Below are 23,407 nucleotides of genomic sequence, written 5' to 3'. Positions count from 1 at the left end.
TTTGCTCGACCCTCTTACTCAATGAATTTAAGAAAAAACTGAGAATGTATACACAAAACTCACCATCAATGATGTTGACCTACGTCATTACCAACGTCAACCTACGTGGCAAACTACAAAAACCTATGAGTATGGGTGATCGGCTCTGAGTGAACATCTAAGTATACGATCCATACTAGTCTAAAAAAGTGTGGGTATGTGATTGGTTACTTAACATCAGGTAGGGCAACTAAGCCCTCCCCTAAAAATGACCACTATGAACGTCACTAAATACACAACGTCCCACTGGTTTACACAACTATAGCACCCCTATATACGCAATTTGTTGGCACTCTAACCTCTGTCAGTACTTTGCGATCTACGTCTAGCAGCATGCAGGCTGGCCATCCAGGTGCTGGCGAGCTCACCTTAACCATTGCTTCCCACCAATTAGCATATCAATCCATCATCACCTCAGTGGTCTACTGTCAATTAGGCTTTGAAGCTCGGCCTTGAGAGTGTTCTTAACTCTGAGAAATTCAGGGAGTGAAAGCACGCTCTGCCCTCGTGCGTTCGTCCAACTTCATGCTTCCATGTGACTGGAGACCATGGAATCTGGCATCTAGTGCATTTAATTCTATTTTTTAATAGACCTCTGACATCTTCCTTGTTATGTTCATGCCTTCTGAACAGGAGTTCTGTTCTTTCACACGATTTGTATCGAATGTCAGTTTACTCCAGTTTGATAAGACCTTGGGTTCTTTGGCTCATCCAGTCTTGTCTGCTGAGATTCACTTTGTAATTAAATTTGCTTTTTAACTGCGACATACTAGAAATTAGGCCTTCTTGCAGCTGTCCAGCACTTCTATAATGCGTAGTGGAAACATCCATCCTTTATTTGTCCATATGCATATATATATATATTTATATATATTGGCGCTTGCCACAATCTATTCACTAAAAAGCGAGCCTCAAGATTACTTCGTCTGCTTGCGTTTCTTTTGCATCTGTACATGTGTAAAATGACTATCGTGGTAATTCATGGAATAAATGTGCGCCGAAAAGGGGAGCGCAAGCGTAAAAACCACAGCGCACGTGTGCAAAAGCCGTGCACGCAGCCGTTGATCGATTCATGGAATGCGCTGCGCTAGTAAAAGCTGGGATGTTCGCCAAATCTGTGGGTGGCGAAACGCGGGCGCACACTGTAAAGACTGGTAGGGGGTGGTCTGTACTTCTGCTCTCTATATGTTAGAGGGAAGGCACAGAGGACCCCAGCCTAGATTCTCTATTCGGTAGCTATGGTCGAGCAATCAAGGCCTAGCTTCTCAGGAGGTGATGCAGGCTGGTTCTTAAGTACAGTGTAGTCCCCAAGCCCCCACAAAGGAATGTCCACACACTGTATTGGTTAGAAAACAGTCTTTATATAATCAATATTCAAGGTTATGTACACTTATCATAATAACTCACTTTGTACTTAGGAAAATCAACAATGGCAAATATATACAATTCTAAGGTGGTACCACCCTTTGTATGAGATCTCATTAAAGTGCATCAACAATACTGTAACAATGTCACACAGATCAATAGAGTGAAACCAGCAATAGAGAGAGGAGAGAAAATAAGATGGTTGAGCAATAGGCAGAATACTGGCCCCTACCACTAGACACAGTCCTGTGTGGAGATCCCCCCACCTGGGCAACCTGTAAAATAAAGATATAGCACAAGCCCAGTCCATATATTGTTCTGCAAGTCTTATTCCCTCCTATAATGTTTTTACCCCCCAATGTACCTGGTGGAGTCGAGTTCTTCGAAGAGGCGTCGACAGATCCTTCTTGAGCGACCCCCTTTCAAGCGGGAGTCACGGATCGTCGAGAGGCGTCGAGAAGCGTCGAAGAACTCGGCGTTCGGCGGCGGGGAATCGACGGCCCTTCTTGAATGCCTTCCCTTTCAAGCGGGAGACACGGGGCGTCGAACGTCCGTCGACAAACAGGGTAGACCGGCGTCGATGAGGCGGCAGCTTCGATCCAAGCGGTGCTCCTGGAGGCAGAGGCGTGCGGGGCACCTCGATGACAATTGTTCTGGACCGCAAAGATTGTGGAGACGGGGGCCCAGCAAGGGCGTCGAGTCTTTCGAGTCTTTGTGGTCTTCGGGTGGCAGGAAACCCACCGGCAGGTTTCTCCTCGGCGCGTTGGTCGTCCTCGACTTTCTCCGGCAGGATAAAGCGGTCGACGGTGCGGACGACGGAGTCCTTCGATTCAAATGTTCTTAGGCAAGGAGCGGACGGCTCCGGTCGTCAGCGGCACGGCATCAAGTGGTTCCCACGGCTGGGCAACACAACTTCGAGGGGCCTCCAGCGGTTACACAGACCTGCGAACCCTGGTCGACGGCAATGGACTTCGACGGCGGCGATGTCCGGGTGCTTCACTTTGATCTCCTCGGCGGTCCCGTCTCGGGTCGGCAGCCTTTCGAGGGTCTGACTTCCAGGGCGCTTCGGCGAAGATGGAGCGGTGCTCGATGGTCCCTCGGAGCATGGGAAGAGGGCGCCTTACCAGGTCCTCTCTCGGGTCAGTCTTCGACGATTTCGGCAGCCTTCGGACCGGTCGAAGCAAATGCAGCAGCAAGTCTTCTTCTTCCAGCTGGACGTCGAAGATCAGCAGTTCCAGTTACTCTTGAGTGGAGACTCAGCTTCTGAACGCTTCTGAACAACTACCAGTGGTGAGAGGTCCCCAGATATACTATTCTGTCTCTCATCCACACTGCTGGCACACACTCGGCAGCCAATCATACAGAAGGGCATTCATGCAGTCAGTCAGCCAATCAGGCACAGAGTGCATTCAGCCCACACTCCTCCCTTTCAGACACTCACAACAAGGAATGTGGATTGAGACAAGTACCCAGCCATTCAACACTACACACTGCATTCAGGCCAGTTTCGGGCAGGGCTGTCTCAGTCTTTGTCTCTCATGCCAGAAACCAGACAACCACAACAAGGAGTGTATATTGGTCACACACTCCATTCACCCAGGTCCCACCCACAGGAGGTACCCACAACATACAGTCACTGGGAAGGCTCCAGTCAGTCTAGCTGGGCCTTCACAACAACACCATATATGGAACTTCCACCCAACAGCCAGTCAGGGGGAAGGGACAGAGTCAGGGCTTCCCAGGACTTTGAGAAAACAAGGTAACAGGCAATAGAAAGCAAGAGGCCACAGGGGCCATCTTGTTTCCTATCAGGTATCAACTGATCCCAATGGCAGGGCCTGGGTATCCCAAAATGGAGGACACTCAGAGCACCTGTCACATTCAGCATGGTGCTGCCACCAGCCTATACCCTGCTCTGTGGGTCACACACAGGTGCCCTAAAACATACACTAGGGGGACAGGGTTGCACCCCCACCCATGGGTGCCATAAGGGTATCCCATGGGTCTGTACACCAAACCAAAACTAGGTAGAGCTGCACTGCCAGGAGTCCCACATGGACTCCTGGGCAGAAAACAACACAGAACACAATATGAAAAAGGACTACAGGACAAGGACAGGGAGGCCCTGCCCCTCCAAGGCATTTCCAGCATCACAGTCGCCCCCCCCAGACTGAGGTGGAGGGTGCCTAATCTCCCACGGGATAGACACCCTCATCCAGACGGTCAACATACCTTCTGGAAAGGCCATCTGCCTTATCGTGACTCTTCCCTGGTTGGTGCTCTATGGTGAAGTCTAGTCCTTGCAGGCTAATGGACCACCTGAGCAGTTTCGGGTTCTCACCCTTCATCTGCATAAGCCACTTCAGGGGCTTATGATCTGTTTGGACCTTGAAGGTAGATCCTGTAAGGTAGGGCATAAAACGCCTAAGGCTCCAAACTATGCTAAAACACTCCTTTTCAACAGTAGCCCACCTAAGTTCTCTACCCTTGAGTTGTCTACTGATGAATATGATAGGATGTTCTCTCCCTTTGTCGTCTAACTGGGACAAGACAGCTCCAATTCCGGTGTCGCAGGCATCCGTCTGGACGATAAAGGGTCGGCTGTAGTCAGGCGCACACAACACAGGTGCCCTACACAGACTTTCTTTCAAGCCATCAAAGGCCCTCTGACAGTCTTTGGTCCAATTAACCTTCCTAGGCTGTTTGGGTGAAGTTAGAGCTGTCAGGGGTGCAGCTATGGTTCCATAGTCTGCCATGAAATTGCGATAGTACCCAGTGAGGCCCAAAAAGGCTCTCAACTGGGTTTGAGTAGTGGGAGTCTCCCAGTTCTGTACATCCTGTACTTTACTGGAGAGAGGTTGGATTTGACCCCCTCCTACCTCATGACCAAGATAGGTAACTTTCCCCTGAGCTATCTGGCACTTGGTGGCCTTGATAGTGAGGTTAGCCCTTTTCAAGGCCTGCAACACCTTATCCAGATGTGTCAAATGCTCCTCCCAGGTGGAACTATAGACGGCAATGTCGTCTAAGTAAGCCACACAAAAGGCTTCCAGCCCACTGAGCGCATGGTTGACCAATCTCTGGAAGGTGGCAGGGGCATTCTTCAACCCAAAAGGCATGACCCTAGACTGGTAGAGTCCCTCTGGTGTTGAGAAGGCCGTCTTTTCCTTGGCATGTTCCGTCAGAGCTATTTGCCAATAGCCTGAGGTAAGGTCAAAGGTGCTCACAAATTTGGCAGCACCTATGGTGTCCACGAGCTCATCAGCCCTGGGCAATGGGTGCGCGTCAGTTTTGGTGATGGCATTGACTCCTCGGTAGTCCACACAGAACCTCTAATCCTTGGTACCCGCCTGGGAACTTGCCTTGGGGACAAGGACCACTGGACTGGACCAGGGACTGGTTGAGGGTTCAATAACACCCAGATCCAACATCTTGGCGACCTCAGCCTGGATGTGGTTCTTGACGGTATCTGACATACCGTAGCACCTGCTTTTGACAGGCACACTGTCACCAGTGTCAATTTCATGCCTACACCATGGTGTAAGGCCTGGCGTCAGTGAAAACAGAGAGGCATATTGTTGGAGCAAAGCCCTGCAGGCCCTCTGTTGCTCTGTTGTCAAATCCGGAGAGAGATGTACTCCCTCCACTGAGCCATCCTAAGGGTTGCTATGCAGCAAATCAGGAAGGGGCTCACTCTCATCCTCTTCTTGCCCTGAAGCTAGCAAGAGACATGAGACTTCTGCTCGCCGGTGGAAAGGCTTGAGCCTGTTGACATGGAATACCTGAGGGGCTACCCCAGAGGTTCCCATGTCAACCAGATAATTGACTTCGCCCATCTTGGAGATGATCCTGAAGGGTCCAGTCCACTTGTCTGCCAAAGCTCTAGGCTTGGTAGGCTCCATCACAAGGATTTCCTGTCCCGGAGTCCAATCCACTTGCGAGGCTTTAAGGTCATGCCAGTACTTATTCAATTCCTGGCTGGCCTTGAGATTTGCTGTTGCCTGACCCATCATCTGTGTCATCCTCCGTCTGAGGCCTAACACATAGTCCCCCACTTGCTTGGCGGGACCTGGAGGGGTGGCTTCCAAGCCTTCTCTGATCAAGGCGAGGGGCCCCCTCACGGGATGTCCAAAGAGTAACTCAAAGGGGCTGAAACCAACACCCTCTTGAGGTACTTCTCTGTAAGCAAACAGCAGGCATGGCAGGAGGAGATCCCATTTCCTCCTTAGGGGTTCTTCCAAAGCCCCTAGCATGCCCTTGAGAGTTTTATTAAATCTCTCAACCAGACCATTGGTCTGGGGGTGGTAAGAGGTGGAGAACTTGTAGGTTACCCCGCACTCTTTCCACATGGTTTTCATGTAACTAGACATGAAGTTGGATCCTCTGTCAGAGACAACCTCCTTGGGGAATCCAACATGGGTGAAAATGCCCAGGAGAGCCCTGGCAACCACCTTGGCAGTAACAGTCCGAAGGGGTATTGCCTCAGGGTACCTGGTGGCATGATCTACCAAGACCAGGATGAACCGATGTCCACCTGAAGTGGGAGGGTCAAGGGGACCGACGATGTCGATGCCCACCCTCACAAATGGTGTGCCAACCACTGGCAATGGCTGCAGTGGGGCAATGACACTGCCTCCAGTCTTGCCAGACAACTGACAAGTTGGGCAGGTCCTGCAGTGGGACTCCACCTCTACTCCCATCCGTGGCCAGTAGAAATGGGCAGAGAGCCTCTGCTTAGTCTTCTTGGTCCCAAGATGACCAGCCAAGGGCACTTCATGCGCCAACTGCAGTAGGAAGGGCCTGTAAACCTGGGGTACCACCAACCTCTTGAGGGCACCAGGTTCAGGCTTAGTGGGCTCACTAACAAGGAGCTCACCCTCCCAATAAATCCGGAATGTCCTAGGCACTCCTCCTTGTGCCTGGGACAGGGCCTGTTTCCTCAGTCCCTCGAGAGAGTGGCACTCTCTCTGTCCCTTACAGAAGTCTGCCCGGGAGGGTCCCCCTTCAGCTAACAAGCATTGAAGGTCAGGATGATCCTCCGGGTTGAGAACCTCTCCCACAGGAGAGTCTTCTGTCTCTTCTCCCACAGGAGTTGAGTTTGGGTTTTCCACTGGACCCAGCCCGTCCGGAGCATGGATCCCAATGGGTGCTGTCGGAACAGCAGGAAGAGAAGGTGTTCCCTCCACAGAGGTGGCCTTCTTGGTCTTCCTTCTTCTTGCCTTAGGCCTCGCCTTTGGCTTAGGTACCTGACTCACAGCCAGACCCGGTGTCACCTGTGACCTAGTGACTGCAGCAGTAGTCATGGGGAGACCATCCGAGATCAACCCCAACTCTACTAGATCATTTCCTAACAGAATGTTAGCAGGGACATTGTCCTGAATCAGGACAGGAAGCTTTGCTGTCTTGTCTCCAATCATGAGTGTGACTAAGGCTACAGGCGATAATTTGGGAGGCCCACCAGCTAACCTGGTGGTTCTCAGAGGAGCACCTACATAGTCCTCTGGCTTGAGCAGGGTCCTGTCCACCACTGTCGTGCTTGCCCAGTGTCTCTCAAACCAGTAGAAGGCTGGCCATTCAAGAGGACACTTCTCAAAAACCTACGGGTGTTCTGTGGGATAGTCGCCAGTACTTCTGCATACTGGTCCCAGGCCCCAAGGGACACTAAGGAAATCTCTACCGGAGCACCAAATGTGATCCCGGTAGAGGAGGGGAGGACAGTGGCCTCCACCTCAGACACGGGGTAAGGGTAGGTCAGGCTGACAGCCTGTACTCCAAGTGCCTTACCTTTACACTTGGAGTCACCCCTTCTGTGATCCAGAGCCCCACAGTCCCAACAAGTGCCAGGAGTGTGAGGAACGGTACTGGAACCACTGGGAGCCTGCTTTGCAGCAGGTGGACCACTACTCTTGTTCCCACCCACAGATGACTTATCCCCACTAGATTTTTGGGTCTTGGGAGAGGCAGGTTTAGGTTTACCTGACTGTGACTGCTTGTGGGACTCCTCAGCTTTCTGAGAGGCCCCCTTTTCTTTGTCCTTGTCCTTCCCACTGGAGTCCTTAGGGGACACCCGGTGGGAGACCCACTTGTCAGCCAACCTAGCCAGCTTAAAGGGGTCCAAAATGTTCTGGTCAGCCACATACTGACGCAGTTCTAGTGAACAGGCTTCAGTAAAATGCTCAAAAAACAAGAGGTGGGACAATTCAACAAAAGTCTTAACCTTGTATCCATCAATCCACCCCATCATGTTGATGTGCGCAGCACTCACCCAGTCAACCCAAGACACATTCTCTCTTTTCTTAAAATCCCTGAACCTTTTAAGGTATTGGGTAGGTGTCTTGCCAAACTTGGCAATCAAAGCAGACTTCATACATTCATACTGACCCCTTTCTTAAACACTCAGCCTCAGAATACAGTCATATCCAGTTTGAGGCACTCTGCTTAACAAACACTTAGCCCAATCTCTTTTATCAACATCATGAATCGCACAAGCCATTTCAAACGCTTCAATCCATTGGAGGATATCTGAACCCTCCACAAATACACCAACCAAATCTTTCATAAACTTGGTGGCTGGGGACCTGACACTCTGACTGGTTTTAGCTGAAGTCGCCACTCTAGCTTTCTCTAGCTGGATTCTCTGACATTCAGTGTCCTGGCTCTTGAGTTGAAGGTCCTTATTTCTGAGTTCAAGATCCTTATTCTTGAGCTCCACTTGTTGAGCCAACTCCTCTTTCTTAAGTTCAGCATCTATTTCCAACTTGCGGTATTCAAAGGCCAATTTCATCCTTAATAACTCAAGCTCCCAGGAATTGCTGGGGTTTGGAACAGAGGCAGCAGGAATGGCGGCATTCCCAGAAACAGATTCAGCAGAAACCCCAGGGGCAGAGTCCTCATTGGTTGCATTCCCCCCCCTCATCAAGAGTTTCACCATCAGTCTGGTAGTCCACCAGGGCAGCTATCAGCTCAGCCCTAGACTTATCCACAAAGTCTAACTGCCTGGCTTCACAAGCACTCTGGAGAGCCTCCAAGCTCATCCGAGTCAATTTGCCATTTGCAGTAGACTCCATTGTTTGTAATGCAGTTATCCTGTACAGAACTAAACCTTAATTTAATAAAGTGCAGATATTTTGTAAGTGGCACGGTTATACACTGATTCTTAAAACCATAAGCATCCCACCGCTGCCACCAGCTGTAAAGGACTGGTAGGGGGTGGTCTGTACTTCTGCTCTCTATATGGTAGAGGGGAGGCACAGAGGACCCCAGCCTAGATTCTCTATTCGGTAGCTATGGTCGAGCAATCAAGGCCTAGCTTCTCAGGAGGTGATGCAGGCTGGTTCTTAAGTACAGTGTAGTCCCCAAGCCCCCACAAAGGAATGTCCACACACTGTATTGGTTAGAACACAGTCTTTATATAATCAATATTCAAGGTTATGTACACTTATCATAATAACTCACTTTGTACTTAGGAAAATCAACAATGGCAAATATATACAATTCTAAAGTGGTACCACCCTTTGTATTAGATCTCATTAAAGTGCATCAACAATACTGTAACAATGTCACACAGATCAATAGAGTGAAACCAGCAATAGAGAGAGGAGAGAAAATAAGATGGGTGAGCAATAGGCAGAATACTGGCCCCTACCACTAGACACAGTCCTGTGTGGAGATCCCCCCACCAGGGCAACCTGTAAAATAAAGATATAGCACAAGCCCAGTCCATATATTGTTCTGCAAGTCTTATTCCCTCCTATAATGTTTTTACCCCCCCGAATGTACCTGGTGGAGTCGAGTTCTTCTAAGAGGCATCGACAGATCCTTCTTGAGCGACCCCCTTTCAAGCGGGAGTCACGGATCATCGAGAGGCATCGAGAAGCGTCGAGGAACTCAGCGTTCGGCGGCGGGGAATCGACGGCCCTTCTTGAATGCCTTCCCTTTCAAGCGGGAGACACGGGGCGTCGAACGTCCGTCGACAAACAGGGTAGAACGGCGTCGATGAGGCAGCAGCTTCGATCCAAGCGGTGCTCGTCGACGATGGAGCGTTGGCGTCCTGCAAGGCAGAGGCGTGCGGGGCACCTCGATGACAATTGTTCTGGACCGCAAAGATTGTGGAGACGGGGGCCCAGCAAGGGCGTCGAGTCGTTCGAGTCTTTGTGGTCTTCGGGTGGCGGGAAACCCACCGGCAGGTTACTCCTCGGCGCGTTGGTCGTCCTCGACTTTCTCCGGCAGGATAAAGCGGTCGACGGTGCGGACGAGGGAGTCCTTCGATTCAAATGTTCTTAGGCAAGGAGCGGACAGCTCCGGTCGTCAGCGGCACGGCGTCAAGTGGTTCCCACGGCTGGGCAACACAACTTCGACGGGCCTCCAGCGGTTACACAGACCTGCGAACCCTGGTCGACGGCAATGGACTTCGACGGCGGCGATGTCCGGGTGCTTCACTTCGATCTCCTCGGCGGTCTCGGGTCGGCAGCCTTTCGAGGGTCTGACTTCCAGGGCGCTTTGGCGAAGATGGAGTGGTGCTCGATGGTCCCTCGGAGCACGGGAAGAGCGCGCCTTACCAGGCCCTCTCTCGGGTCAGTCTTCGACGATTTCGGCAGCCTTCGGATCGGTCGAAGCAAATGCAGCAGCAAGTCTTCTTCTTCCAGCTGGACGTCGAAGATCAGCAGTTCCAGTTACTCTTGAGTGGAGACTCAGCTTCTGAACAACTACCAGTGGTGAGAGGTCCCCAGATATACTATTCTGTCTCTCATCCACACTGCTGGCACACACTCAGCAGCCAATCATACAGAAGGGCATTCAAGCAGTCAGTCAGCCAATCAGGCACACAGTGCATTCAGGCCACACTCCTCCCTTTCAGACACTCACAACAAGGAATGTGGATTGGGACAAGTACCCAGCCATTCAACACTACACACTGCATTCAGGCCAGTTTCGGGCAGGGCTGTCTCAGTCTTTGTCTCTCATGCCAGAAACCAGACAACCACAACAAGGAGTGTATATTGGTCACACACTCCATTCACCCAGGTCCCACCCACAGGAGGTACCCACAACATACAGTCACTGGGAAGGCTCCAGTCAGTCTAGCTGGGCCTTCACAACAACACCATATATGGAACTTCCACCCAACAGCCAGTCAGGGGGAAGGGACAGAGTCAGGGCTTCCCAGGACTTTGGGAAAACAAGGTAACAGGCAATAGAAAGCAAGAGGCCACAGGGGCCATCTTGTTTCCTATCAGGAATCAACTGATCCCAATGGCAGGGCCTGGGTATCCCAAAATGGAGGACACTCAGAGCACCTGTCACATTCAGCATGGTGCTGCCACCAGCTATACCCTGCTCTGTGGGTCACACACAGGTGCCCAAAAAAATACACTAGGGGCACAGGGTTGCACCCCCACCCATGGGTGCCATAAGGGTATCCCATGGGTCTGTACACCAAACCAAAACTAGGTAGAGCTGCACTGCCAGGAGTCCCACATGGACTCCTGGGCAGAAAACAACACAGAACACAATATGAAAAAGGACTACAGGACAAGGACAGGGAGGCCCTGTCCCTCCAAGGCATTTCCAGCATCAAACACACGTCACTAAACGGCATGCGCTAAGCGCAAAGGGAGAGCGCACACAGTGTAGCGCACACAAGAAAAGTGGGCGGAGCATGGGGTGGAACACGCGGAATGGGGAACAATGTGTGAAATTGTGGGCGTTACGGGGCAAGTACAGGAGGTAAATGCTCGCAATGCCCACACGCGCGCTAACAACACGTATTCATGGAATCGAACAGGGGAAAGCCGTGTGCCAAAAAAGACACGCTAATCCGGAAACACGTACGTCAGCAGGAAGCAGGCATAAGCGGCCCCGCGCAGCATAAAAGTGCGTGCAAACAACAAACAAGCTCGACGCTACGATGAATATACCGTTCCTCGCAGCAGTGGTCGTGGGGCATCGCAGGAGGAGGAGGATAGACAGGCCCCGCATTCTTTTATCCAGGACCAGCCTTTTTGGGATGCCTGATGACCAGGTGTATGGGAGGTACAGGTATCAACCACACATAATCCTAGTCCTGGTGAGGGAGTGGGAGGATGACCTCACATCACCCACCCTATGCTCGCAAGCACTGAGCCCCTTGGACAAGGTGCTCAATGTACTGCACTTCTTGGCTACTGGTTCATTTCAGCGGACAAGTGCCATAGTGGGGGGTGTGTCATAGGCCATGCAGTCACGCTGCCTACACCAGGTGTTGGCCATCATGACTGCACGCCCCTCAGTCCGCAGGCACATATACATGCCCAGAACACCTGCAGAAAGGCAGGCTGTTGTCCAGCAATTTTACAGGGTGGCACACTTCTCCAAAGTCCTAGGTGCCATTGATTGCACCCATGTGGCTCTACGTCCACCCAGGGCCACTGAGCATATCTATCAGAACAGCAAGCACTGGCATTCCATCAACGTGCAGGTTGTATGTGATGCCAAGGGAATCATCACCTCAGTATCTGCCAACTATCCAGGGTCCAGCCATGATAGTTTCATATTCAGAATGTCACCCCTAAACCGGGACCTGGAAGCTGGCCGACATGGCGACACATGGCTAATTGGTGAGTATAAATGCCTCTGCACATGCATGCATGTCAAAAACTGAGAAATGGGAAAACCCCACTAATGACAACCAATTTCACCTCCCCAGGGGACAGTGCCTACCCTCTGAGCACCTACATGATGACGCCAATTCGGAACCCCACCACACCACCAGAGGTAAGATACAACACAGCCCATATTGCAACCCGGGGCATAGTGGAGCGCACATTCGGAGTGCTCAAGTCACGCTTTCGCTCCCTTAACCGCTCTGGTGAGCAGCTGCTATATGCGCCCCCAGTAGTGTACATGATCATAGTGGAAGCATCTGTCCTGCACAACGTTGCAACCTGGCGGGGCGTGCCAGTGGACATGGTGGTGCCCCCACATCCCCAACCACATGCACGGCCGCTGCTCATGGGAGGTGAAAGGGCACGTGGTGAGGCAGCCCAGACCCAGATTGTGGCAAATTACTTCACCTAAAATCCCACCCCTGCGGAGTGCACACAGGCCTGGCACATACCATCTCACAATCAATGATGATAACAAAAGGGACAGTCAACTGTCACAACCATACCAGCCTGAGATTGTTCACCTGGAAATGCTACATTGTGTGCATCCCTAGCTACTCAAAGACACCCAATGCTGTGTCACAAAAAGGCACAAATTCATTCAGCATGAATGACTACCCCCTTGCAAAATGCCACATCAAATTAGTGGCATGTCACTCAACACCTCCCCAACACACCATGGCATGCAATGTAAAAGCAACCAAATGAATGCAGAACACATGACACAAGTGTCACAAAGTGCACTGTCCTAAATGGAAACAGGCCACAGACAATGCGCTCTCAATAATGAATAAAAAAACAACACACATGAACAAATACTTACCAGCAAGAGAAAACATCAGTACATGTTCAAACAGTGGCAATATATGACAATTAAAAATCAAAGTAGTGCAAGTGTCAAAACCTCACTAAGGCAGCACAATGACCCCTTCCAACTGCAGAGTGTTGGTGGTAGGCAAATGTTTCAGTGTACTGCATACGGCATGAACTGCATCTGCAAAGTACCCAGGCTTGTTAAGACATGAAGAAGGTACATGTATATAAGGAAAAAGTCATGGATGGTGAACCATACATAAATCCACCATGCAGTGGAGATTTCTACAACAATACCCACTAGGGATGTATACACAGTTTTGACTACAGACTGTCCACACAATTTATGGGAGCCAAATGTCACTGTGTAAATTACTGTCACTTGGTCACACCCTTTGCAAGCCCATGGAAAGGGGAAGCAGGAGGGGTGTGTGTGTGTCAGGAACCCAAGCATCTAACCCAAAGACAGGACAAGACTGCATGTGCTCAGCTGGAATACACAGTGGATGCCTATGGGAGCCACACAAAGCAACACACTGTTTAAAAAAAATGGCCATGTGTGGACCGGGGTGGGGAGGCTACCCAGGAGGGACAAGGTACAGGGTGCACCCCAACACCCACATGCGTGGATGTTGAGAAAAAACAAAAATACCTCCATGGGCTCATGGCCTGCACGGCTACGCTACAGTGGGTGAACTGCCGTCACTGTCATCACCCTCTGGTGGTACATTAGAAGGTGGGTGTGATATGGGAGGCAGACCACGCAAATCCCTGGCATACTCCTCCATGGCAGCAAGCATGCGGGTCTGAAAGGTTTGTTTCTGCAGGATGATGGTACAGAGATCCCCATGCAGCACCTCACGGGTAGCACGCATTTCTGCCTGCATGGCCTCACGTGATGCCCGGATCTCCTGACGGGTTGCCTGGAGCTCAGCTGAGAGTGTGCGTGTCAGCTGCTGTTCTGACCTTGTACTCCGGGAACTCAAATTCAACCAGAGTATTTCTGAGGGAGCTGTGTTCTAACCTCAGGACTTCCCTGTGGGCCTGTGACTCTACAGATATGGCTGTGCGCAGAGTCTCCAGTCCAGCCCGTCGCTCCCTGTCGGACGCCAACATGTCCTCCCTGTGTGAGTGGCAAATGAACTCTGTTGCCTGCTGCTGGAGCTCCATCTGCCTTTCAGGGGGGAGAATGGAAGTGGCCTCCCTATCCATTGCCTGAGCTATCATTTCACACAATGCCCCCTGTTGTGCTGCTATAGTGTACATGGAGTTCTCCCACACAGTATTGCCTGGTGGCGAACAGCCACCGCATTGGCGGGCACCACACCTGTTTGGGGCAAGGTGATGTGCACCTTGCTGTGCTGGCACTGCCTGAGGCTGCAGGACTGCATTCCTCCTTTGATCTGCTGGCCCAGGAACAGGAGCAAATATTGTGGAGTGTGACCCTGCATCCGTAACCACCACAGGCAGACTTTCCAACACTGAATGCCCCATAGAGGGGTCTACCTCTGGTGCAGGTGGGTTGGACAGAACAGCATCCCTGCCAGAAACACTCACCTGCGACGGCACATATGTCTCAATGTCCGATTCAGCACCTGATTCATAGAGATCTCCAGAGGTGTACCCAGAGACACCCATGGACAGTATGGTCTGTAGGAGTAATAGGTTTTCACCCACCACCACCCCACGTCCTCCACTGGTGGTGCCCGGTTGTGGCTGTGAGTCCTCCTGGGTCTGCGCCAACTCCTCCTCCTCAACAGCATCAAGTGCATCATCACCTGCAAAAACATAAAAGAAGAGTAATGAAAACAGGCATGAGCACCATAGCCCACACACATAGGCATGACGAGGCAGACATCCAGTACATAAATGACACATGTCACACATGACAATAACTCTCGCATGCATGCACTGTCAATGAGTTGGAATGGGAGGCAAAAAGCAGACACTGAGGACTCCAAGATGGAAAACCAACACATGTGCTGCATGCTGGATAGCACTGGCATCACACATTAGCCTGTGAGTGGCATGGACAATCCACATGCATGACACATGCCAGCACACAGATGGCATGTAGCATAGCGATGGCAGATTTGACAAGGACACCCAGATGGTAGCAAATCAGTACTGGCACCCATCCATGTGAGATGGACATCATAAAATAAAACATGCAAAATAGTGTGACAAAACACGCATGTGACACACGCTGCAACAAGACCAGTGTTCACTGAAGCACTGATGGCAGGCACATAGATACATCAATGGTTGGTCACTTCGACATGAGAGGATACAATTGTCATGTTCAACATTCAAACTGGGCCCCAAAATGATTGTGTGCAGGCCATGTGTAGGTGCACATTACTCAATCAGCCCGACTGTTCAAATCTTTCCCATAATAAGTCAAGAAATGTGGCACATTGTGCGGTGTAATCTATGACTGAAGTATGTCACATTTGGGACAGTAGGCCACAAAAATGTCTGATAAAAATGCTAATCATTTCATCAATCAGGCGGAATGAACAGGAACACAGTATGAACAATGTTGTGGCAAGAGGACAGCTGAAGGGCAAGTGCATTAATCATGTGCAAAAAGTCAACTGTGTCAGAAGGGATACTGTGAAACGGAAACACAAGGCCGAAGGAATGGTTTTGAGGGACCACATGGGTGACCCATAGCAGTCATGACTAGACAGCCTCACCTGGCACTCAATAAGAACACATCACCCAAGCAACATACACATGGATTGTACACACATGCATGGTCACTCACCGGACAATGCTTCAAGATCTGGTAGGTCTCCCACGCCTTGGATCTGATCCTCTGTGATGAATGCTCCAGCGATAGACTCATGTGCAGTGAGTTCTTCCTCCTCTGGCGGAGACCCACCGCCAGTCACCAGAGTAGAGGCATGATTTGAAGCCAGCTTGTTCTTTGCTCTGCGTTCAGGTCATTCCAGCTCTTAGAGCAATCATCAGCTGTGCGCTTCACAAATCCAAGGGAACTAATGTGGTCTGCGATGGTCTGCCAGTGGGCCCTATGTTGAACAGTCGTAGTCTTGCACCCTGCAGTCACCACCATTTCGCGACCATGGGCCGACACATAGCCCACAAGTGCATCTAGTTCTGCATCATTAAAACTAGGTTTCCTTGACGTGCCAGAGCGGGTAGCCGTGTCTGGGGTCCCAGCCTGTACCGCAAGAGCACCCTTCTCCTCTTGGAAGGTGGTGCGGATGCTGAGTGGCTTACGCCGCTCTGGTTGGTAGGGGCAGAAGCGCAGGTGGACTGGGCACTGGAAGTAGCCAAAGGAACGATGACCAAAGGTCTCACTGCAGGCATTGGCTGCTGGGTGATGTTGGCAGGACCAACCTCGGTGTGATGGACTTGGACAGACACTGTCCCAGTTGGGACACTCGCAGCTGGGGTGGATTGAGCTGCAGCTGCCCTGCAGCCTCCTCACCCTGGCTACTTGGGGCAGCAGATGACATTGCTGCCCCAGATCCATGTGGCCTGGTGACAGCAACTTTCACCGCCACACGTGGCTTAGGCTTGGTGACACAGAAGTCAGCCTGGTAGTCATCCTGTGCTGGTTCTGTTGACAATATGGGCCGGTTTAACAAGGGCTGAGCTGGGATGGTGTCAGCTACATCTCCCCGAACCATTGGGGAGTGGGGGGTATAGGTGTCCCTGATTGGTCCTCCACACACTGGCCTCTTCGGCCACCATATACATCCTGGCCACGTTCCCTACCGCGCCCACCTCTTTGAAGTTGGCCACCTTTGCCTCCCTTACTGCTTGGTCGCCTCCCAACCATGGCACTGATGTTGTTGTGGGTATGGGAGTTGCAGTAAACAATTGTCCTGGGCAATTGGTGTGAAAGGGGTAGGGTACTAGATAGAATTTGTACCCTAGTGTTCTAGCAAGGCTGTCTGTGACCCCTTGGGGAAGATGAAGGGTCACGCAATGCACAGGCACCCCGAAAACAATATTTAACATGCACGCAACCCCTGGTAGACCACGTGCGTACAAAAATGAACCTGCACTACGCTGTGGCACCCAGAAACACAAAAATAAGTGTACGCGTGGTACACGCAGCCTACAATGACCACTGAATGGGTACGCGACACACGGGGGCAACCACAGTTGGAACATACGTGCCCGACTCACCGTCTGCCTGGAAAAAGAATGCGAAAGAGACACGCGCATTGGCAACACCACCGCAAAAACAAAAAATTTAACGCTGTCTGAGTAAACAGGGAGTACGAACTGGAACCGTTGTGAAGTTATCGCGTGTCAAACGACAAGAAGTGCAAGAATCACCCGCTCGCTCTCCACAAAAAGCACGTACAAGAAAATGGCATCCTACGCATACTTTTTAACCCACCCCACACGTGCAACGTCACTTACGTGCATAAGCGCTAAGGCCCTTTCTTCCAATTGCACGCAGTGACACCCGGATGTGCAGTTTTTGCATGTGTACAATCAACATGCACCTGTGTTGAGGGAACCTCCTTTGCGTGTCACGTCACGGACGTGCTTACGCGCTAAGGGCCTTTCCTCGAATTACACGCAGACGTGCAGTTTTTTCACGTGCCTAATCACTCCGTATCAAGCTGGCCACGCAACAACAAACGGAAGGCCACACTCCTGCCCAGAAGGTCATTTTCCTGCCCCCCAGAGCCCCGAGTACGCTCCCACCTGCCATCTGCTGCTGCCTGCCTGCCTGCTGCCAACGTGCCCTGCTGTTTGGTGTCTGCACGTCAGCCATCTGCAGGGGTGCAGTTGCTGTGACCACCCCTGCTGGAACAGAAGACTCCCGACTGGCATACCATCGCTCCACAGCCCAGTCCCAGGATCCAGTTGCCCACCCACACCTGCCTCTGGGGTTGCCATGTCGGACACAACACCATCTGGCACCACTGGCAACCCCCAGCCAGAGAGGCAGAGAGCTACCAGCTTCAGTGCCAGTGAAGTTGGTATCCTGGTGGAGCAAGTCCTGGGGCCGTGTGATGCCCTCTTTGGAAGTTTGCGCGCCGACAATGAAAGGCGGAAGAGGATCTGGATGGACATCGTGATTGCCATCAACGTGGAGGGGGGTGGCAGTCCGCGACATTCAACACGTCCGGAAGCGCTGGGAGGGCTTCAGGTCCAGGACCCTCAACAAGGCCCGGCGCCTCTTGAAGGCAGCGGATGCCAAGGGGTGCTGGGTCCGCCTAAGCAACAACCAGATGAGGCTCCTGGAACGTATACGCCCAGCGCTCCACCTCCAGGTCCTTGAGAGGCAGACCCGTCTGGAGTCGAGCGGTAAGTGTACATGCGTACTGATTGGCCGCTGTGCATTTTGAGGTGTGGCAGGAATATGCAGGTTGTACATATGTCTGTGTAGGGCCATGTATGCATGTGTATGTACAGGGAAATGAGCCTGCCACATGTGAGTCCTCTCATGTGTGAGACACATCAATGGTGTATGTGTTGGTAAGCATGCTGCCCAAATGCAGGTGTGGGTGCACACATTTTTACATTTCTGTGTATGTACAGTGGCATGGTTGTCGTGTCATACATGGATGGTGGTTACACCTGCATGTATCTGCACTATGTACATGTGCATGTGTGTTTATTTGACAAGTGTGCAACTGTGATACACCATGGATGCATGTGACACTGACATGTAGGAGGCTGATTGCCAGATGTGCCATGGATGGCAATCTTATCACTGCGACAGGTGGTTGAGATGTACAGATGCATGTATGTCTGGTGGCGTGTGTGCATGTGTTCTGCACTCCCCGTGTTGCATGTGACGTGAGGCTCACCTTCGGCTGCTCATGCTGTTGTTTGTGTATGGATGGTGCTGCCTGGTGCAACATTCCTGTTGATTTGCTTATGTGTGTGAGTTTAAAATGACATGTGTGTTGCGGAGTGTGATGCCATGTCTGAAGTTTGACACTGCCACTCATGTACAACTGTCATGTGTTTATCAGACCATTGTACAGTGCCCTGATGCCTGTGTTCCATCTCTCCCTGTCTGCAGCGTCAAGTGATGAAGAGGGTGGAGATGGTGCTGTGGAGCAAAGCGGCAGGGATCCCACCGCCAGCCGGAGACGCAAGGCCCGGCTCCCCTCCCAGGTTGTCATCTCGTCGGGGAGTGAGGAGTCTGGTGCCGCGTCCGTGGCCACAGCTTCCGAGGGTAGGTCCAAGAGGTGGAGGTCGAAGGTGGACTCCTTGGCAGCAGAAGGGGCAGCTGAGACCCCACAGGGTCCGATGGAGGAAGATGGCATGGAGTCATCCAGGTTGGTGGGGGGTTTGGTTGAGGAGGAGGCCGTGGAAGGGACAGACACGGGGTCTGGAGGGGGGATTCCACTGGTGCTAGTGGTGCAGTCCAGGGGCAGGGACAGGAGGCAGCACAGGCCGCTGTGGAGGTGCCTGTGTGTAATCCTGTCCCCGATCCTGTGACTGCATCATCCTGCACCAGCAGGGATGCCTACGTCCAGACCCGTACTCAGGGAGGGGATGAGCGCACAACAATTGGCCTTCCTCTCCCTGCGGATGTCGAAATCCGGGACCGTGTTGAGCCTGTCCTGGCTGGGGTGGAGTTGCGTCAAGGGGGCATGCAAGATGACCTGCAGTGTTTTCGTGAAGACACTGCACGTCATTTCGGATGGCTCTTTGACCGCGTCGACCTACTGAGACGGGTCGCCAGTGCTGGATTCCTCCGTCTGCTGGACCTTCTTGCAACCCCCTCCTCACCTGAACCCCCTATGTGCCAGTCGTCCTCCATGCCATCTTCCGGCCCATGTGTCACCTGGGTACCCTGTGGAGCTGCCTCTGACCCAGCGGCCAGGCTGGTGGAGGACACATCCCTGCCACAGTCGGGAGTCAGAGGTCCAGCAGGGGTGGCCACAACAACAACTGCACCCCAGCAGGAGGAGGATGTGCAGGAATCAAGAGCCAGGGCACAGGCACAGCAGCAGCAGGCTCAAGGTGGGAGTGATGATGGCTCGGGCCATCAACATCAGAGGGGCAGGCATCGGCCAGAGGGCAGGAGGACCCTGGATTGGGAGTGTCTTCCATGTGGCAGCGGTTGGGCCAGCACATAGATGCGGAGCGGCGGCGGGCGGAAGAGGCACGGCTCACTATGGTCAGACCGGAGAACTCCATGCACAGGGCGCTAAAGCGGGCCGAGTGCCTCGAGGCAATTCGCAGGGAGTTGGAGGTGGGCATGGCGTTATCCCTGCAAAACCTCGGGGCCATGGAACAGGGCCGCCTCCAGGACATAGAACAGGAGTTCGATGATGCCCTGGCCCGGGAAATCGACAAGTGAGCCGTGGGACTTGCCCGCTGCCATTGTATATAGTTAGTTAGTGTTAGGTTTTATTTATGTTTTTCTTTCATTTGGGGCGCTTGGACTATGCCCCACCTTTTTGTAGATAGTTCTTTATTAGGTAGTCTTTTTTGTAGGTTTCATTTCAATAGTTGGGCTCATGGACCCTGGATTTGTTATTTGTATATAGTTGAACAGTGGATTTTTCATCATTACTTTTTTTATTTGACCATGGAGCAATGGATTTTACTTATTTCTTTCCCTTTGGATTTGCTTTGTTGGACGGAGACTTTGGACACATCTTCATTTGGATTTATTTTGATTCTGATTTCATATATTTTATTAATTTTGGAACATGCTGCATTTTATTTCTTATTTCCATTATTGTGTGTTTCAATTTAATTCCCTTCATTTTGTGTTCAATACATTTTTGTTTCGTACTTCAATTTGTAGTATTCTCTCATTGGTTTTATGCATGTCACAATGTGGGCTTTCACATTCACTGGCACCCACTGTGTGTGTGTGTGACGGACATGTGTTGATGTACATACTTGCCATTTGGGTTGTGTCATGTAATGGGCATTTCAATGTGGGGTGGATGGAATACTTGGTTGGCTCTTTGGACAGGGGTGACGTGCAGTGGGCTTTGGGTGGCCATAAGGCCCATGATTGTGGATCATGATGACGTGTTGGGGGGGACATGAGTCGGGGCCTGCTGGCAGGTGCCGTCACTGCTGGGTGGGTGGGAGTGCAGGGGGACATGAGCCTGGGCCTGCTGGCAGGTGCCTGTCACTGTTGGGTGGGTGGGAAAGCAGGCGGACATGAGTCGGGGCCTGCTGGCAGGTGCCCGTCACTGCTGGGTGGGTGGAGGTGCAGGGGGACATGAGTCAGGGCCTGCTGGCAGGTGCCTGTCACTGTTGGGTGGGTGGGGGTGGAGGGGGACATGAGTCGGGGCCTGCTGGCAGGTGCCCGTCACTGCTGTGTGGGTGGAGGTGCAGAGGGACATGAGTCGGGGCCTGCTGGCAGGTGTCTGTCACTGCTGGGTGGGTGGAGGTGCAGGGGGACATGTGTCGGTGCTCACTGGTGCATGGTGACATGTGGGCTGGCTGGGGGGCATGCCCAGGGTGGATGGGCTACCTGCGGGGCATGCCCAAGGTGGATGGGCTGCCTGCGGGGCATGGCCAGGGGTGCAGGGTGGTCCCCTGTGGTGTGGGCTGCCTGCAGGGCCTGGGGAGGGGGGAGAGGCCACACCTGGGAGGACCCACACTGCCAATTTGCATGTGAAACTCCATGCGCACCCCTCAGAATACATGTACCCCGCTCGCCCACCGAAATTGCGTGTGAAACTCCCTGCGCAGCCCCAGAAATACACGTACCCGCTCGCACAAGGCCTATCGCGTGTATGACTTCCCGCGCACCCCCAAAATACACATACCGCACTCGCCCAAGGCCTATCGCGTGTGTAACTTCCCGTGCACCCCTAAAATACACGTACCCTGCTCGCACAAGGCCTATCGCGTGTAATACTCCCTGCGCACCCCTCAGAATACACGTACCCCGCTCGCACAAAGCCTATCACGTGTGATACTCCCTGCGCACCCCTCAGAATACGTGTACCCCGCTCGCCCAAGGCCTATCACACGTGAAACTTCCCGCGCACCCCTCAGAATACACGTACCCCGCTCGCCCAAGGCCTATCGCGTGTGAAACTTCCCGTGCACCCCCCAAATGCACTGTACCGGCCCTGTGAACTGGTGCAGGGTTAGCGCGGCCCTTTGCACTGCATTGGGGATTTCAATGCCTTATCCTTGCGCAAGGGGCGTTCTTGGGGGCGTAACTGGCACTGCGGGATGTTCTCTGCGCCAGCGCTCAAAATGGCTTTCATATTCCATGAATACGCGGTGTGCCAGAATGCTGTTTAGCGCACATGGCTGGCGCACGCTACCTCTCGGCGCTGCTCGCGTGTGCTGCCTCTGCGCTGAAATCTATTAATTACCCTGTTAGTGTCTTCCTCTGTTTCTGTGGCATAAGCTTCTTCACCTTGATCCCAAGATGTCACTTATCCTTGGTACTTTCTTGATGCCTTATAGAATATCTGCATTCTCTAGTCTCTGAATCTCTTCTTGGTACGTCAGCTCAGCTCTGTGTGACGTCACCATTCATCTTGACCCTTCATTTGCTCTGCTTCTTCAGGAATCTCATTTAAACAACCATCATATCTCCTTGTGTGCAGATGTGGTTTCCTCAATGGGAATCTTGCCTCTAGGATTACCTTTGGCCGTTGTCGTTTCAACTGCTCCGTGTATGTCACATACTCTGGTTTCCAACATACAGGCAATAGAGGCGGAACGGTTGAGGTGGGGGTACTTAGCTCCTCCTCTACAGACTACCAGGCAGGCGTGTGGTAGAAGGGATAACCCAAGGACATTCCCGCTTAGAAGGAGTTAGAAGGAGTTGACTCTTCATACTGGGAAGGAATCAAGGGGGCATACACATCCCAAGTGCCAATTTAGCGTAGTTGATAATGAAATGCCAACTGTTACAGAATAGATTCATAGGATGTCTCAAAATCTCCAGAAACTACTGTAAAAAAATCACTGTCTACATTCCCAAACCCGACAATTGCTTGTTCCAAAACATGACCATCAAATGTCCTACAAATTGACATGTAATTAGAACTTCAAATGTTATTTAAGCAGCATGAACCACAGTGAATAAAAACAAGTACAGATGCCAATTTAGGTGGGTTGTAAAGATCAGCATGGAATCTTCTTCAAACATCAGTGTGAATTCTTTCCTAAAGTACTTCAATTTTATTATACAAAAATAGCACGAGCTGATTTGAAAAGGTTCCTGTTTGAGGCCTAAGATATTAGCATAAGATGTTTTTCTCAGTGGCCTGATTTGGTCTCAACATATCAGCTCGCAGAGGGATTTGTGTCGGGGGCTGGCGGCATGCACTGGTGCTGGTAGAACAACTGTGGTGTGAGGGCTGGAGCAACAGGTGGGATGCTTCTAGAAGCTGCATGCAGCACTGATGGTAGAGGAGTTGGGTGGCAGGCACTGGTGTTGGTGGAGGGATTGTGTTGAGATCTTTGGTGGAATGCTCTGCTGCAAAGATTGCGCTGCACGGGTGTGCAGTCGTGCCCATGGAGGATTGGGATACATTTACTAGTGCTGGGGAGAGTATAATGGTCTACAATTAGCAACATAAAGTGGTGCTGGTAAATGC

General features: G+C 51.8%; 1 protein-coding gene across 1 annotated transcript in view; it reads left to right on the top strand.

The window, feature by feature from the left end:
• GGT5 (gamma-glutamyltransferase 5) overlaps positions 1-23,407 on the top strand; it is a 395,684-nt gene that overhangs the window by 228,358 nt on the left and 143,919 nt on the right. The window lies entirely within an intron of this gene.

The sequence above is a fragment of the Ambystoma mexicanum genome, chromosome 10 (genome assembly GCF_040938575.1).
Source record: "Ambystoma mexicanum isolate Mex_15411 chromosome 10, UKY_AmexF1_1, whole genome shotgun sequence".
In the NCBI taxonomy this organism is placed as follows: Eukaryota; Metazoa; Chordata; class Amphibia; order Caudata; family Ambystomatidae; genus Ambystoma; species Ambystoma mexicanum.
Note: the sequence above shows the minus strand (reverse complement) of the source record. Positions and strands in the feature narration are given on the sequence as shown.